The sequence below is a fragment of the Delphinapterus leucas genome, chromosome 6 (assembly GCF_059928025.1).
Source record: "Delphinapterus leucas isolate spDelLeu-1000000601 "Yukka" chromosome 6, BTC_Dleu_Yukka2, whole genome shotgun sequence".
Taxonomy (NCBI): Eukaryota; Metazoa; Chordata; class Mammalia; order Artiodactyla; family Monodontidae; genus Delphinapterus; species Delphinapterus leucas.
In genome coordinates, this window is record NC_143134.1 from 61,094,753 (window position 1) to 61,110,570 (window position 15,818).

General features: G+C 38.4%; 1 protein-coding gene across 4 annotated transcripts in view; it reads left to right on the forward strand.

Moving 5' to 3' along the window:
• The first annotated feature begins 4,160 nt into the window (after positions 1-4,160).
• Positions 4,161-15,818, forward strand: part of ZDHHC21 (zDHHC palmitoyltransferase 21) — an 84,792-nt gene continuing 73,134 nt past the window's right edge. For 3 of the 4 annotated variants that reach the window (XR_016393558.1, XR_002644543.3, XM_022573750.3), the window contains exons 1-2: positions 4,161-4,268; positions 11,546-11,674. The gene's annotated coding sequence lies outside the window, so the exon portion shown is untranslated. Of the gene's footprint in view, positions 4,269-11,545; positions 11,675-11,729; positions 13,835-15,818 lie in introns of those variants that run through there. The other variant, XM_089913218.1, reaches the window with a different exon arrangement.

Here is a 15,818-nt window from a genome sequence, read left to right on the forward strand (position 1 = left end):
CAGGAACAAGTCTGTAGCATGAAAAAAAAGCAGATTTATTGCCTTGGAAAAAGGGAGGGCACATCAGAGGAGTGCCTGCCGCTAGACAAGCAGGAAGAGGTAGGCATCTTTTGTGAACTGGGCTCTCACTGAAGGACTTTGAAGATGGTCTAAGGGAAGCAGGGATCAGTTTTGCATTGGTTGTTGTTTTGAGATATGAGTAGAAAAAGAGGCAATTAACTAGGAACTGGGTGTTTTCATGAAGTGAAGGTGTCAAGATGACTGAGCAATTGGGTATCCCTAGTAAGAAATGAAAATAGCACGTGGTCTGGGGCATCACTGGTCAGTAACCACCCAAAGAGAGGGTCGTTATTGTAATTTCTAACTGCTCCTTGATCTTGGCAGAAACAGTGTTTTCTATTAACGTTGCAGCTGCCTTCATCTGTGTCTGTCCTCCCAGCCTGATTAGTGGCGGGGCTTTTTTCTTTTTTTCTCTTTTCAGTCCAAGTTGGTTTTCCCTCTTTCAATTCCAAACAGATTTTCAGCATCCCAGACTCTAAACTCACTGAAATACATTTCCCCACCTAACCAATTGTAAGTATTTGGGTTCATCTTGATTTAACTTAATAGAAAACTCTAGAGCAGACATTAAGCAACCTTAAAAAGTTGAGGCAAAGCCATGTGATTTCACTCCCAGGTTCCAATTTAGAATATTTAAAACTTTTCCAAATGCCCCACCACTCTGCCTTTTGATGATGCCACTGCCTTTCTAGATTAGAGCAGGTCTATTACCCTACTCTGAAAGCTTAATGGCTCCTCATTAGAAATCTCATTGTCTTTGAAGCTCACCATGATTTGGCTCTGTTCTACCTTTCCATTCTCCTCTCTTTCTATGTGTTTCACATTTGAGCCACATCAGAGCGACCCTTGTACTTCTACACTTCCATGCCTTTGCTTACACTTTCCCTCATCCTGGAGGGATCCTCTGTCCCAATCAAAATCCTATTCTCACTTATCTGAAGCAAGAAGTTTCTCCACGAAGCCACTCCTGAATCAGCCTGTTGACACTACCAGCTGCTTCTTTAGCATTCCCATAGCACTTTGTTTATGCCTCTGGTTAGCATTGCTTTTCTTCCGTCTCCTAAGAACGCAGTGTTTTTTAGAGTTATCCTTGATATTTGGGGGGAATAGTGTTATTTTACCGACTCTCTACGTCCTGGGGAACATAGAACTCTCTACGTTCTTAACCTGAAGTTCATGACTTCATGTCTGGGGACATGGGAAAGTGAAGTATCTTGTGAAACTTTATGTATACATCTGTACGTACATGTTATATAATTGTGTAACTTGTTGGGAAGAGGGTCTACAACTTTCAGCAGATGCTCAAAGAGATGTGTAACCCCAAAGAGGTTAAGAATAACTATTAGAATATTAGACTGTTGTGGAATGGGCACTCTGCCACTCAAACAGATGGGGGAGAGGAATACAAACAACCCAGAAATCATGAATGTGCATCAGATGTGGGTGCTTAGGGCATGGTACCCAGCTGGGCAGGTGGAGAACTCTATCCACCCAAAGCTGCCAAGGGCTATTTGCCAGTACTGATTAAACTCTGGACTGTACTTTCACTGACTTTAGGAAATTGCAATAAAATTCTGTCCTCCCCAGTCAAGGCACAGCAGCACAGTCATTGGCTGAGTTTGTCCACATAAATGCCCTGACCGTGCCTTTGCTGAGAAGCCAAGTTGGCAGTGGCAGCAATGCTACTTGTCCTCATCTACTTTTTCTATTCCCAGATAAATATTAGTTTGATTAATAATCACATTTCAGTCAGTCACAGGCACCATGAAGACTAAAATTCTGGAGGGAAAAAATAGTGCATGACATATATCTTTTCTCCATCCTTAGACTAAATAGAAAAGCTCCTCAAAAGGATTATATGATGCCATATCTTCCTATTCTCTCACTTTAACACAGGTGTCTAAGTATATGTGTTGCAAGACAATACAGTCAATGTTGAGCATGAATGAGACAACTATGACCTGACCTTCAGTGCAAGAGACAGGCCCTTGATGATACTGCCCATGAGAAAAAGACTCATGATTTTGAGAATGTTTTTCCTGCCACTTCTCTCCTTCCATGCCTTTCTTAGAAAAGTCTCTGTGGAACTGACTTGGCTAATAACGGGTTAGCATTAGAAAAAGGCATGAAAAATATGTACACTTCCAATAGTCATGTGCATTCACATGCCCATCAACTAAGCCTCATTTTGGCACCTGTTGAGATCATTTGCCACAGCTTATTTTCTCTCACAAGGGTATGCAAAGAGAGAGCAAAAGAATATGCTATTCAGCACCAGGGTTTAGGGGGCAAAACTCCATGTTTCCTCTTCCTCAAAGTGACTAGTTATCATTATTACTTCTTTCTTTTCAAACAAACCCAGTTACAAAAATCCTACAACAGCAAAAGCATTATGAAAATCAATGATAATTCTTCCAAAAGCAAGTGTGACTGCCTTCAAACCTAGCTATTCGTGAGCGAAGGAGCTTAGTTCTCAATCTGAAAAGCAATAAAACTTGCATATAGTCAAATCAACCCCTACCAATGAGTTCCTTTGGGATTAACAGATAATATTTTAACTCAGTAATTTTAAAATGAGCATGCATTAGAATCATCTAAAAGGCCTGTTAAAATACAGATTGCTGGGCTTCAGCCCCAAAGTTTCTGATCCAGTAGATCTGGGGTGGAGCTGGAGAATGTGGATTTCTCATGAGTTCCGAGGTGATTCTGATGCTACTGGTGTGGAAACCACATGCTGATAACCACTGATGTAGGACTTTAAGGTTGTGAGGTATTGGTAATTAATTCAGAAACCAGGACATAACATGTTTTAAACTACCTAGTAATACAAGGTAACATAAGGGTCCAAAATAAGCTACAGTGTGTGTGATATTGAGAGAACGGGAATTCTGGGCTGGCAGGATTTGAGCTGACTCCCAAGTCCAGATGGAATTAAGATCATCAGAGAGGATGGTGGAGGGCATTCTAGGATGGGCAGAAGAATCAAGTTAGTTAGAGGTAAGACTGGAGGGGTAGGTAGGGACCAGTTTGTGGAGAATGGCTTTCAATGCCATTCTATGAAGAGTTCAGATTTTATGTAGCAGGTAATATTTCTTCCATTCCCACATTATTCCTCCCATGGCATGCAGTCACAAAGCTCTAGTTCCAGGTTACTGCAAACATTTTAACCTTCCCAAAGTATTGTTCAGCTGAGGTGAGGGGGAAGAGGGAAGGTTTTAGCGTATCTCTGATGTTTGATGAAGATACGAATTGAGATTGGGAGTTGGATTATTTGCAGTGTAGAGTCAATTTATTTTTCCTAGGTTGGAGGGATGGGAAAGCCAGCAACTTTTGGATGGCATCTGAAACACTAAGTAAAGCTTATTTCAGTATGGATTTTGGTTGCTGACAGGAATAGGAAAAAATCATGGATGTCTTGGGCAACTGTGGCTCTTGAAGTGGGCAAGACCATTCACTAGAGGCCAGTGCTTTTCAATCTTTAAGGTGCACGTGTAGGAATCATTTGTAGATCTTGTTAAAATACAGATACTGATTCAGCAGGCCTGAAATGGTGCATTTCTAACAAGTTCCCAGAGGATGCTGGTGCTGGGGACTGCAATTTGAAACAAGGTACCAGAGGACATCCAGAGCGCGTTAGGGGTAGAGAGGCCCGTGGGGCATCCTTCCCGAAGTAAGGAAGGAGGATAAATGCGATCCTTAAAGAAAGGCCCTTCTCCAGTCACTCAGGAGAGCGGGGACAATGGTGTGGCAGGAGGAGGAGAGCGTGGGCAGAGCTGGGAAGGTGGCAGCCGGGGAGGGCGACGGCGCCGAGGTGCGTCAGGTACGGGTGTTCGGGTGATGGCTGTCCGGCATTGCCGCGGCGCGTCTCCGCGTGCTCGAGGCGCGATTTCTGCTCTTTAGGCCCTCGGCGGCTCCCATCGCGGCTCCCGGGCGCCCAGCTGGGACCGCGGCAGCAGCGGCGGCGGCGGCGGCGGCGGCGGCGGCGGCGGAGGCAGCCGGTCACTCCACCGCGCGAGCCGCGCACACCTAACCCGCCGGCCCCGGCGCTCTGGCTCCCGGAAGCGGAAGGGGAGCGCGTCCCGGCTAGGGCGGTGGCGGCGGGACTAGAGGAGGAGGAGGAGGCGGAGGGGGAAGAAGCGGAGGTGGAGGGGGAAGAGCTGCCGGCGGCCGCGAGAACAGCGGCGGGGAGAGGCGAGCCCCCGGCGCCGGTGAGTGTGTGCAGGCGCGAGAACGCCACGGCCGCCCCCCCGCCCCCGGCCCCTGCAGCCCGGCGCCCGGCCGCCCGCCCCTGGCTGCGCCCCTGTTCCGCGCCCTGTTCCCTGCCCGCACCTGCCCTCGCTCCCGCTCAGAACCCCGGGTCTTCTGCGTGCCCTGCCCGCCTGGGGCCTGGCCTTTCTCCCAGCATCTTCAGCCAGAGCTGCAGCCGCCCGCCAACTGCCCCTCCTATAACTGGTGGTGGGTGGGTTCGTGCTCCAGTCAAGATGATTTGGGGTAGTTTTTCGTGTGTGTGTGTGTGTGTGTGTGTGTGTGTGTGTGTGTTTAATTAAAAAAAACCTTTGCCCTGAGTTTCTCGCGTGTGAACTGTAGTTTCTCTCTCTGTACCTGCGCCCGGAGACCTACGTAGGGATCTGGGATTTATCCCTTGCCATCACAGCCTTTCATTCATTTCCAGATCGCTGGGTGAGGCTTCAGAAGACTTGCAGGAGGAGAAATAGTTTGCTCCTTTACTGACCTTCTGCCTCCCTCCCCCAGATTCAAGAGTGGTTTTAAGAAAATGGCTTACGGATGGCAGCAGTTTGCACTTGTTACCATTCACTGTAACAGACCGCTTTTAACTGGGGAGATTTTAACAGATTTTAACTGGGGAGTCCATTTAAAGTTGTGCTCTTTCTCAAGCTGTATTTGGAGCGTATTTTAAGATCCCTTGTGAGTCAGTGGAGGATGTCTATCTCTAGGGCTAAGAAAACCTGACCAGTTTATTACTTGAAAATATTGCAATATAGCAGTCTATAAAAGTACAAGAGGAAAAAAAAAATCAAGGTCGTTGTGAGCAGGTCATAAATCATAGTGTAAAGTTACAGTATAAAATCATGACAACTAACGATAATTAAGCATGCGGGTTAAAAATATTTGTCAGATGGATCCAAGGCCTAATATGTGTACTTTAAAAAATTCACTGCCTTCCTTGTAGTAAAAAGTAATAATAATTATCATCTGATGATTGCTTAGTATATGCCATTCCTGAACTAAAAGGCCTTTGGTGTAATATCTTGTTAAATCCTTCCAACTCTTTAGATTTTATTTATTTTAAAGATAAAATCCAGAGAGCTGCTTTATTTTGCCGTAGGTGTGCTAAGTTGTCATGGCAAAAAAGATTTTTGAAGAGATGAGAAATCAGTTGGAAAGAAGGAACCAAATGATTTGGTGTCGTGGAAAGAAAAACTAGATTTTAGTTCCATTGCTGTCACTATTTAGCTGTGGGGTCATGGGTAGGTCAGTGACCCATGCCATTTTTCATCTATACAACCAGGAAGTCAGGATAAATTCTTTAATGCTTATTTTAGCTTTCCCATCCTTACTTGACATATGCTAAGTTTGTAAATAATTTAAGACCCTTTAACATGTTAAAGTTACTTTTAAAACATTTACCTGAAGAAGTATTAGTAAAATTATATCAAAATATAACCAAAAAAATGTAAAATTCCATACTTTTAGAATAATATTTGGTGTAGTACTATTTCAGAATTCCTCATTTTGGAGGTAAAACAATAGGATTATATTAAGTCCCTTCAAACTGTTGTGACTTCTGTTAAATTTAACGTACTTTTGAAGCCGTAGTTGGAATAAATGAACTAGAGCATATTTTAAATAAAACGGTGTCACATTGCCTATCTCTGGGGTGTTTTACTTAATAAAAAGAAATTTAAGCATTTAAAAATGCAAACATGTAACCATCAGCTTAACAGGTATGTTCTAAAGAAGTAACCAGTGAATCATAAAATTTTTTACTTCTTATTTACCCACTGCCTGATTTCTCTAATTCATAGAGACTGATTCAGAACCTGTGGAAAAGCACATGGATAGAATAATGTCATGTATTAGTGAAGAAATGAATTTAGAAGTCTAGTAATGTCTCCATGGAGCTTTTTTTCAGGAATTGTAATTGAATGTGAGTCAATAAAATCTTTTTCAGTGTAGAAGGCTACATAGTGGCGTTATCAGTACTACCAGGCATAACAGGGAAGGCGGAGGAAAAGCTATTTTTATTACCAGGAAGTTGTTCCCTAAGCTCAGTTTTACTTTTATATTAAGGAATGAAGACATTTTATATTACTTTAGTAAAACATTAGGGCTCAGTTTCAACTTTTCAAATGCACTAAGTATAAACGGCATCGTAGCATGTAGTAGAATAATCAATGAATTAATACCTCTTATTAAAGTTGAAAATGTTTTGCTTTGAATCAGTAAAAAATATAGGTGAATGACATGAAGAAAAATGGAAAAACACCAGTCTTGCTTATTATCAGAGTAGTGATTTTTTTTTTCTTTATTGGAGTATAATTGCTTTACAATGGTGTGTTAGTTTCTGCTTTATAACAAAGTGAAATCAGCTATATACCTACACATATGTCCCTATATCTCCTCCCTCTTGCATCTCCCTCCCACCCTCCCTATCCCACCCCTCTAGGTGGTCACAAAGCACCGAGCTGATCTCCCTGTGCTATGCGGCTGCTTCCCACTAGCTATCTATTTTACATTGGGTAGTGTATATATGTCCATGCCTCTCTCAGAGTAGTGCTTTTTTTGGTTAAGAATCTTTGTTAAATTGAGTTAGCCTAGTTTAAAAAGCATATCTTAATAGACATGAAATAGCACTGCTCTCCATGGTAGCTACCTTCCCCAAAATATCTTAAAGTGATGGTAGATTATTTACTTATTTCCCTCTTTTGACGTACCATGGGAAGAAACGTGGTATTCTCAAAGTTTGTCTTCTGCCTTTTAGGCCTCTTCTTTCCCTGTGCTTTTCCTCTCAGGTAGATTGACTTGATCCATTTAAGAGACTGAATAGGTTTCTGCTCTCTTCATCTCTCTGTTGCTGCCACTTCCACAAAAGGGCAAGTTAGGTAAAAATTAGTATTTTACTACTCACTGATTCATTCAATTTTAACTTAATGTGCTCCACTGTGATCTCAACCAGGCTTCTGATTTTAAGCCTTTTATCTGTAATTATGGAATGAATAACTTTTTTACCTGCTGCAGGATTTTCAACTTCAGCAAGCAAGGAGAGATTTTTTTTCTTTTAGTGTTATTGGTTTTAAATCATGTCTGCTCTGGTAAAGCCTGGTGTGAAGGAAATCTAATTTAGCCTTTTGGTTTGTGTGTTCTTTTTTTCAATCTGTTCTTGGTGCAGTGGGTACTAGATAGAGGTAAGTAGCTGGCTTGCCTTTCCTCATGGAAGAACATGTCTGATTCACACCCAGGAAATGCCAGAGTCTAACTTCTGGCTTTTACTGTAGCTGAAGTTTTTTCCTTGTGCTGTTTTTGGAGCAAAGGTTACTCGTGCCTTCTGTTCCTACCCTGCATTTAACTCCAGTTCTTCCCTTGCCTGTCCTGTCCTTTTTCCCACACCCATACCTTCCTAAATGAAGAGTCCTGCCTAGACATTTTGTACTGATTGAAACAGTATTTGGTAGTCTTTAATTCATATCATCACACACCTTCCCAGTTATTTTTGCTTTTTGTTGGGAGATTCTGAAGAAGTGTGTCGTTGTACTGCAATACTTTTAATAAAGGTATTAATGTACATTTTTTCCACTCACGAGGCGGGTACACAGAAGAGCAACAGCTTACGTTCAGTTCTGCCCAGAATATAGTGATTTAAAGACTTGTTCTAGGAAGTGGATTCTTGAAACCATTGATGGTACAGGTTTGATATGCTTTGACACTTTGTCTACCCACATTTTAACAGTCTTCCTGGAGAACTGAGCAATTGGGTCAGAATTCCCTACTTTAATTCTGCATTCTTCCTTAGCTTTTGAAATCACGTGCTGGTTTTCTGCCATGCTTCATTGCTTAATTTCCCAGTCCTTCCACTTTTACCTGAAAGAGATTTAGTTTACAGGCTTTAGTTCAGTCACTCTATTTTAGATCAGATCTCTATTTTTGGTTTTCTGCTTGAAGAGACCTCACGCCAGCCTTGTGGAAATACAACCTCCCTACATGCTTATAGTGTGATGGCGAGGGAAAAGGCTGTGTACTGTCCTATCTGAGGCTTCTCATCTCTGACAAGTTCTCAGACTTCAGTGTTAGAGAAGGTAGGGAGCTGGGTATAGCTAAATTGTATTTAATGACAGTGACCCAGAAACACTGTTTCATCCTGGAGTTTGTAAGACTAGATGTACAATTCATCTTTAGTGCCCCCTGTCCACCACCCCCCACAAACGCCCCTTTAAAGTTGCCATTGTTGGAGGTGCTTATCATTTGCCAGGCAATTTCTCTTTTAATTATGACAACCACCTTGTGTGTTGATATTTTTATTACCATTTTAGAGATGGTTAAACAGAAGCTTGAAAAGAAACTGAAGTTTGGAGAGCTAATAAGAGGCTGTTTCATAATTTGAATGTGGCTCTCTTAAGTGTCTGTATAAGATTAATTTCCTACTCTATTGAAATAAACTGAATACCTCTGATATTTTAAAAATTGGATTACCTCTTTGGCTAATTATTAAAGACAGCTATATCCTGATATTTTAGGTAGAATTACTTGACCAATTTTTCAGAGTTGATAAAATCAGAAATTAAATAGCTGTATAAATATGTAAGATTCATTTTAAGCTGCAGTTAAAAGGTTTAAATTTTATATATTTTAAAATTTTATATATTTGTATATTAACCATTTTGTTTTGACCCTCGGGGGGGATTTTTTTTTTTTTTTTTTTGGTTTGCCCTGTAAATTGTTGATTGCAGTCTCAGATGTAGCAATGTTAAAAATACTTAACATTTTGTAGTTATAGAACTTTGAGATATTCTTTGTTATCACAAAATTTCTTGGGTTTTTAAGACTAGAATTGCTTTTATATCACATGGGTGAGATTTGATTCCACAGTGATGGCGATGCTGAACTAGATAAAATGTTCATCTCATTTTGGATGCTATGGCTGTGATGTAGTTCTGAAAACTGTAAATGTAAAGTAGGATTTTTTCCTTGATTTTAAGCCAGTGAGTGACTAGGGTTTGACTCATAGACGGTTGACTTGTGCTGTTACCTAATGTTACTGATGGAAACTACTGTTTTGCTGCAACAGTAAGAAGCCACCCTAGAGTCATAGCTTTAGCAGAATTACTGACTTTGGCCATGTTTCAGAGCACTTCATTGTACCACACTTAATTCTGCTTGAGATCTTTTCTAGAAGAAGATGAATTCATTCATTGCCACTAGAGTAGCAGCTCCTTTACTAAATCATTCTGTATTTTGTCTCTAAGAAGCAAATGTGCAGCCAAAGAGACCAATTAGCTTAGAAAGTTAAATTAGCTTAGAAAGTTAGAGTATAAACAAGTTAGATATATATCACAATCTAACAATCATGGACCATAGAAAAAGTGACCCTGGGAGAAAGTACAGTTTAAAAAAAAAGTCTGTAAGGGGAATGGAAATGTAATGATAATGATTTTGATGTTTTTTTCCACATCCTCAGTATGTAATAGATTCCTATTGCTGTGGTAAGCAGTATGCATAACAAACTCACAACTTGTCCTTTATCTCCTTTCTTGGAGAATGGTACCACCATTCACCAAGACCCTAAGCCAAAAACTTGGGAGTCATCCTAGCATCTGCCCTTTGCATGATTGATTACCACATCCTATCAGTTTTACTCATTAAGTTCTTATTCTGCCCTTTTCCGGCATACCTCCTGTCTTAAGTGTTCCTTCCTCACCCCCCTCCCCTCCCCAATTCCTTTAGAAGTTACTGTTTTTGGGGTACTTACCATGTGCCCTCATTTCTCACCTGAATAACCAGTAAGCCTAGCTTATTCCATATAGTCAGTCTTGGAGCTTTATCCATCCACCCAAGTTCATTCCTCAAAGTGTTGCTCTTCTTTCCAAAATGCACATTTCATCATGGCATTCTTCTGCCTTTAATCCTTCAGTACTTTCCAAACTACTGTCTTCAGGGTGAAGTCCAAACTCATTGGCATGGTTTAACAGTGTTTTTTATTCTTAGATCACCCTCTTCTTGTAGGTCATGAAATCAGTCTAGTAGGCTGTGACCAGCATTATATATTTTTATTAAAGTGAAATATAATAAAATAGTACAGTATCAGAGTATGTCACATATAGTCAGGGAGAATATCACTTCATTAAACTTTTTCAGTTATATATTTTATATATGTGAAATATATACTCACATATCTCATATATTTCTGTGTATATATTACCAGATGTCCTGAACTATATTTCTTAAAGATGCTTGTGGTCGAAAGGTTAAACGCGTTTTATCCCATTCTTCTATATGCAATGACTCTAGTCATTTCAGTTTACTTAGATTTTCTTTGCCTGCCCTTATACCTTTGCGTACTCTGCTCTCTTGTTCAGAAGAGCCTCGATTCTTCATCCACAGGTTTTGCTCTCTCCAGAAATCTTTTCCTGATGGTAACGTACCAAAAGAAATAAATTTTTTATTGCAACCTCGTACACACAAATATTTACATAACTGAAAAGTTCCGTGAACCAATACCCTTCCTGTATGAGATGCATTATTGCCCCCTTGCCCTCTGTCTTACTTTGTCTTACTTGGTATTGATCATGTCTGTTTACTAGTTTGTCTCTATTGAGAATAGGGATGGTCTCTTTTTCATCTATACCAGTGCCAAGGCGTAGTAATACAGATAGTGATAGAATTAGTGAGATACTGAATCAGTCAGTATATGTTTTCTAGAACTCTTTATAGTATTATTGTTTAAGCCTGAACTGTAGAAACTAACTTTAATGGTTGATTCTCTTAATGGTTTCATTATAGGAGGATAACTTTTTTCCTTAAAACATTTAAACTAATATGTGCTTCTATTTTAAACTCTTTATTTTATGTTTATCAATTGTGATTAGATAGTCCAGGCCTAATATCTTGATAGATATTACATTGGATTTTGTCACATCAGTGACCTCAGAATGTATTGTCATTTTGTGATTTGAGGTCAGTAAGTTTGATGAAGCCCAGATGCTGGACATGTAATACTAATTTGATTTTATGGGAACTGAGTGGTTTCAAAAGAGAGAACGTAGAATGTTCATGTATAATGGTAATCAAATAAAGATTTTTGGGGGGCTGGCTGTATTAGATATGAAAGCATAGAATTAAGTGGAGTTGAATCATTTTATTTCTAAATTTAAACTTTTTTTTTGTAATTGACATTTTTTACAGTTAGAATATTTAGTTGCTTACAGTTTTTATCTTTGTTGTGAGATATTATTTGTTAAACCATTAATAGATTCGCACGGAGAACTGCTCTTGAGGAGAGATCCATTTGTTGGGATATAATAAAAAGAATGAATCAAGATAAAACCTCTAAATGCAAGTACCAGAAAAATTACAGCACATCTCAGTGAATTTGCAGGTGGTAAGTGCATTTAATTTTAATGGGAATATGTTTCTGAATTGTGCGTAGTATAGTATCCTTAGGCATAGTATCCTTAAAGTGTTTTGTTTAGATGAATTTAACAATCTTTCATTTGCAAAAAAAATGGTAGTTCCTTTATGTTTATATAAAATTTTCATATTATCTTTTAACTACACATTTTCTTAAATAAGGCTTTTTCCATAGAGAAAAAAATCTGTAAATAATACAAGTTTCAGAAACATCTTCCTGAATTATAAGTTTTATATGGCTTTACAGCTGATGCTTCTGTGCTGCATTTTTAAAGATATTAATTTTAAAAGCATTTCATATAAGGATAATACATAGTGATAAAGAGACGCTAAAAGTAAAAATTTTGTTTGTGAGGTTGTAATGTCAAATCACACCTTATTGGCTATCTTTATTTTTCAGTTGGTCGAGAAGAATTTAGAAGTACATATGTCTATTAATAAACTTACATGAACACATAAATATATATATAAAATGTGACAGCATTCCTTGTCACTACTCTTTCCTTCCTCAGCCCAGTGGTAACCACTGTTAACAGTTTGGTAGATGTGTTTTCTTCCACCCATACAGAAATTAACTTATACATATTTTTTTTCTAACAAAAAAAGAAACATGTTATACAACGTACATCTGAATACCCATCATCTAGATTCTACAACTAATATTTTACTGAACTACATCACATACTCATCCATCTCTCTGTCCACACATCAGTCCATTTTTTGAGGGGATCCGTTTGAAAGTAAATTGCAGACATCAGTATACTTCCTTCCCCCTCTCCCCAGTCAGTTTACATGCATATCAGCAATGGATGAGATTGTCCTTTTCTCTGTGCCCTTTCAACATTGGGTGTCATCTGTCTTTCTAGAATTTTGTCAGTACGAAGGGTAAATAATATACCTAGTGATTTCACATTTTCCTAATCAATAATGATTAACCACTGGATTTTTTTTTCTTTTGTGAATTGCCTCTCTGTGTATTTACTTTGTATGACTCTTACTAGTCATATGGTATATTCTTTTTTTCCAGGGATGCTTTGCCTTTTAATTTTGTTTCTGGTGTGTTTTGAACTGCAGAAATTTTAATCTTTATGTGGTCAAAGGTGGCTTATGGGTCTTGTTGAAGATCTTCCTCATTCTAAGATTATAAAACCACTTGCTATATTCTTCTACTAGTTTTGCTTTTGATTTGGAATTTTGAAGAGAAGGAGAAATCACTGTGAACTAAGGTGCCAGGAAAAATTTCATATGGCGAGTGAGATTCAAATTGACCTTGAAGTGTGAGTTGAATTTAAATAGAGTAGACAAAATGGTAGAGACATTTTGGACAGAAGGAATGAGAGAGGGAATATATTTTTCATATTCATGGAACAATAATACCACTGGCTGAGGTGGCAAGTCATATAAAACTGCAAGTTTAGAGATATTCATTTGGCTCCATTTCTTGTAAATTATTTTGGCTCACTTTTATCATTTTTTAAAATCTGCATTCTGGTGTTATAGTTTTCTGTCATGTAATAGTTTTCTGTCACTTTCTTTTCATAGTGACTTCAGTATTCTTCCTGAGGAAAATATGTGGTGAAATTTTGTTGCCTGAAAAGGCAAAAAAGGGAAGGGTGGTTTCCTACCAGAGTAGTTTGAACATTGTGAATATTTACTAGTCTAGTTTATTAGAGTTGAGTTATAATTTCTTTAAAAAAAAAGTCGTGCTGTAGTAATTTACATAATTAATGAAGTGAGAGCACTCAAGTATAGTTACCAGATATCAATCTTCAAAAATGTTGAAATACCAGTGTGTCCACTAGTTACATCAAAGAGTTATGAGCTCACCATTTAATATACAGATTAATATGTTGGATTCTCTAGGTGATGAAAGTATTTACAGATGCCACCCTTAAGACTGAGTAGCAGCATTGTGTTCAGTTTGGTTGTTGCTCAGGATGTGTAATAGTTTCTGTTCAGCCGTGAGCCACGCCTGGTAATAACTGAGTGGAGTGATCCTGCAACTTTACCAGTTACACGTTTCTGGTTGTAATCTGATTTGGAGCTCTTGGAAGGCTACTGTTTTCTTTTCTACAATCTAGTTGTAAGGATTATGTGGCACTAATTATGTGGATTAATTTTCACTACTCAGGTATTTAAAAAAGTATTCAACATCTTATTTGTTCATTGTTTTATTTTTCTCTCCTTAGCGCACTTTTCCTTGGAGATGCTTGTTCTTTTAGAGCTTGTTGTCTGTGTATGTTTATATCCAGGAAAAACAGACACATTTTTAACTATACTTTTCATTTATAGTTTCTGTTGTGAGGAACTCTTACAGTGATAAGAAAAATTTGTTATTCTCTGGTAGAGGAGAATAAAAATAGAGTTTAAAAAAACAAATGAGTGTTTGATAATTTTGCTACTTGTTTTGCTGGCTTGTATGCTTTTCTGTTTCTAATACTAATACATTTAGAAATAAGTAACGAAATTACTCTGTTCTGTATAGTTACTAGAATTCATTGTCTGTTTTTTTAGTCGTGAATGGAACTGAAACATTAAAAGAAAGTACATGAAGTTAATGATATTGAACATGTTGAGAGACAGAGCCTTCTGTCATTCTTTTAGCACTTGATGGTTGGCAAGACTATAAAAATAAACATTCTTTTTAATGTTTCTCTTTTTAGGTATGTTGATAGCTTGTCATTTGTATTTGAGCTCATTTAGCTTTTAAAATAATCATCCCTAGAAAATTAAATCCTCTGTGACTTTCCTCACTTTAACGATACTGATAGGTCTTTTAATTTTTAAATTAAAAGGTAATGAAGTTCAACTTTTACTTTTTTAAAGGCCTAGGGATTATTCCTATTTTAAAATTCATACATAAGTGCTAACTGAGACCATATCTGATTTAAAGAGTTGGGTGGTGAGTTGAGTTCTTGTCTTTTTTTCTGCTGTCCCAGTGTTTCCAGGTTCTAGGGATAACAGGATAGGGGTATTCTTTTAAAATTAATCCTTAATCTTTTTTTCTTTGTTCTGGTAGCTTTGTAACTTTAAAGAACATTGGCAAGGCCTCTAAAGGGTAGTACCCTGAGGCTCTTCAACTGATGATAAATTATCCTTAGAATGAAGTAGTCTGGGATATAAGCTGGAAATCTGGGAGTCATCCTCCAGAAGCTTACTGGTTTGATTCTGTTTCTTCAGTTGATCTCTCCAAAACTAATTTTGGCTTTTGCCTTCTCTTAGCCTAAATGATCTTTGTCTTTAATTTCATCCTCCACACCAGAGCTTTAATCCTTTATTTAAAATATAAACCTCATTATGTTACCCGCCTGCTTTACTAGCTTTCCAGTGCCTAAGAATGACATCTTTATATCCATCATGATATAGCCCTTTATTTCTTACCACTTGCTCTCCACTGAAAGGTTTGTGATTTATCATGGCAGTTTGTAATACCTCCTACAATTTTTACTCTTGTCTACCTCCTGCTCTTCCTTCTGTTTGCAGTATTGTTGTCACTTTTCTTTGCTTGGATAACTTTTACTCTTTTAAGATTGAACTCAGTTCACTCCCTTGCAGGGGGGTCTTGCCCTGATTTAATCAGTCCCCATCTTTCTGTGCCTATAGTAAGATCTTGTCCACATCCCTGGAATGTATTATATTAAACCCATTTTATGGCTCTTTTCCCAATTAGACTGTTAGTTCCTTTAAGCAAAGACCATGTCTTATTCATCATTGTATCTACAGTGTCTAGCAAGTGACTAGTATATAGTGGAGGCTCAATGAATATTTGTTGAACTGAGTTCAGCTCATTGCTGTACATTGAAGTCTTATTGAAGCTCCTGGATCCGTGGTTCCTGGATACCAGTCAGCTGTATCGAGACACCTGGGGAGCATTTTAGAACATTTTATAGGTTTTTGAGCATTACTCTGTAAAGAATTATGATTCAGTACATCTGGAATGAGGCCTGGGAATAAGTATTTTTAAAAAGCTCCTCAACTGATTCCAGTTTGCTTATAGGTTTGAGAAACATTGTCCTAGTGTATTATTGTATTATTCCATTGTATTTTATGTAAAAAAGTTGCCCCCTAGACCTCATATAGTAATTTATTATTTAAGGTTTATAAATTATAGCTAC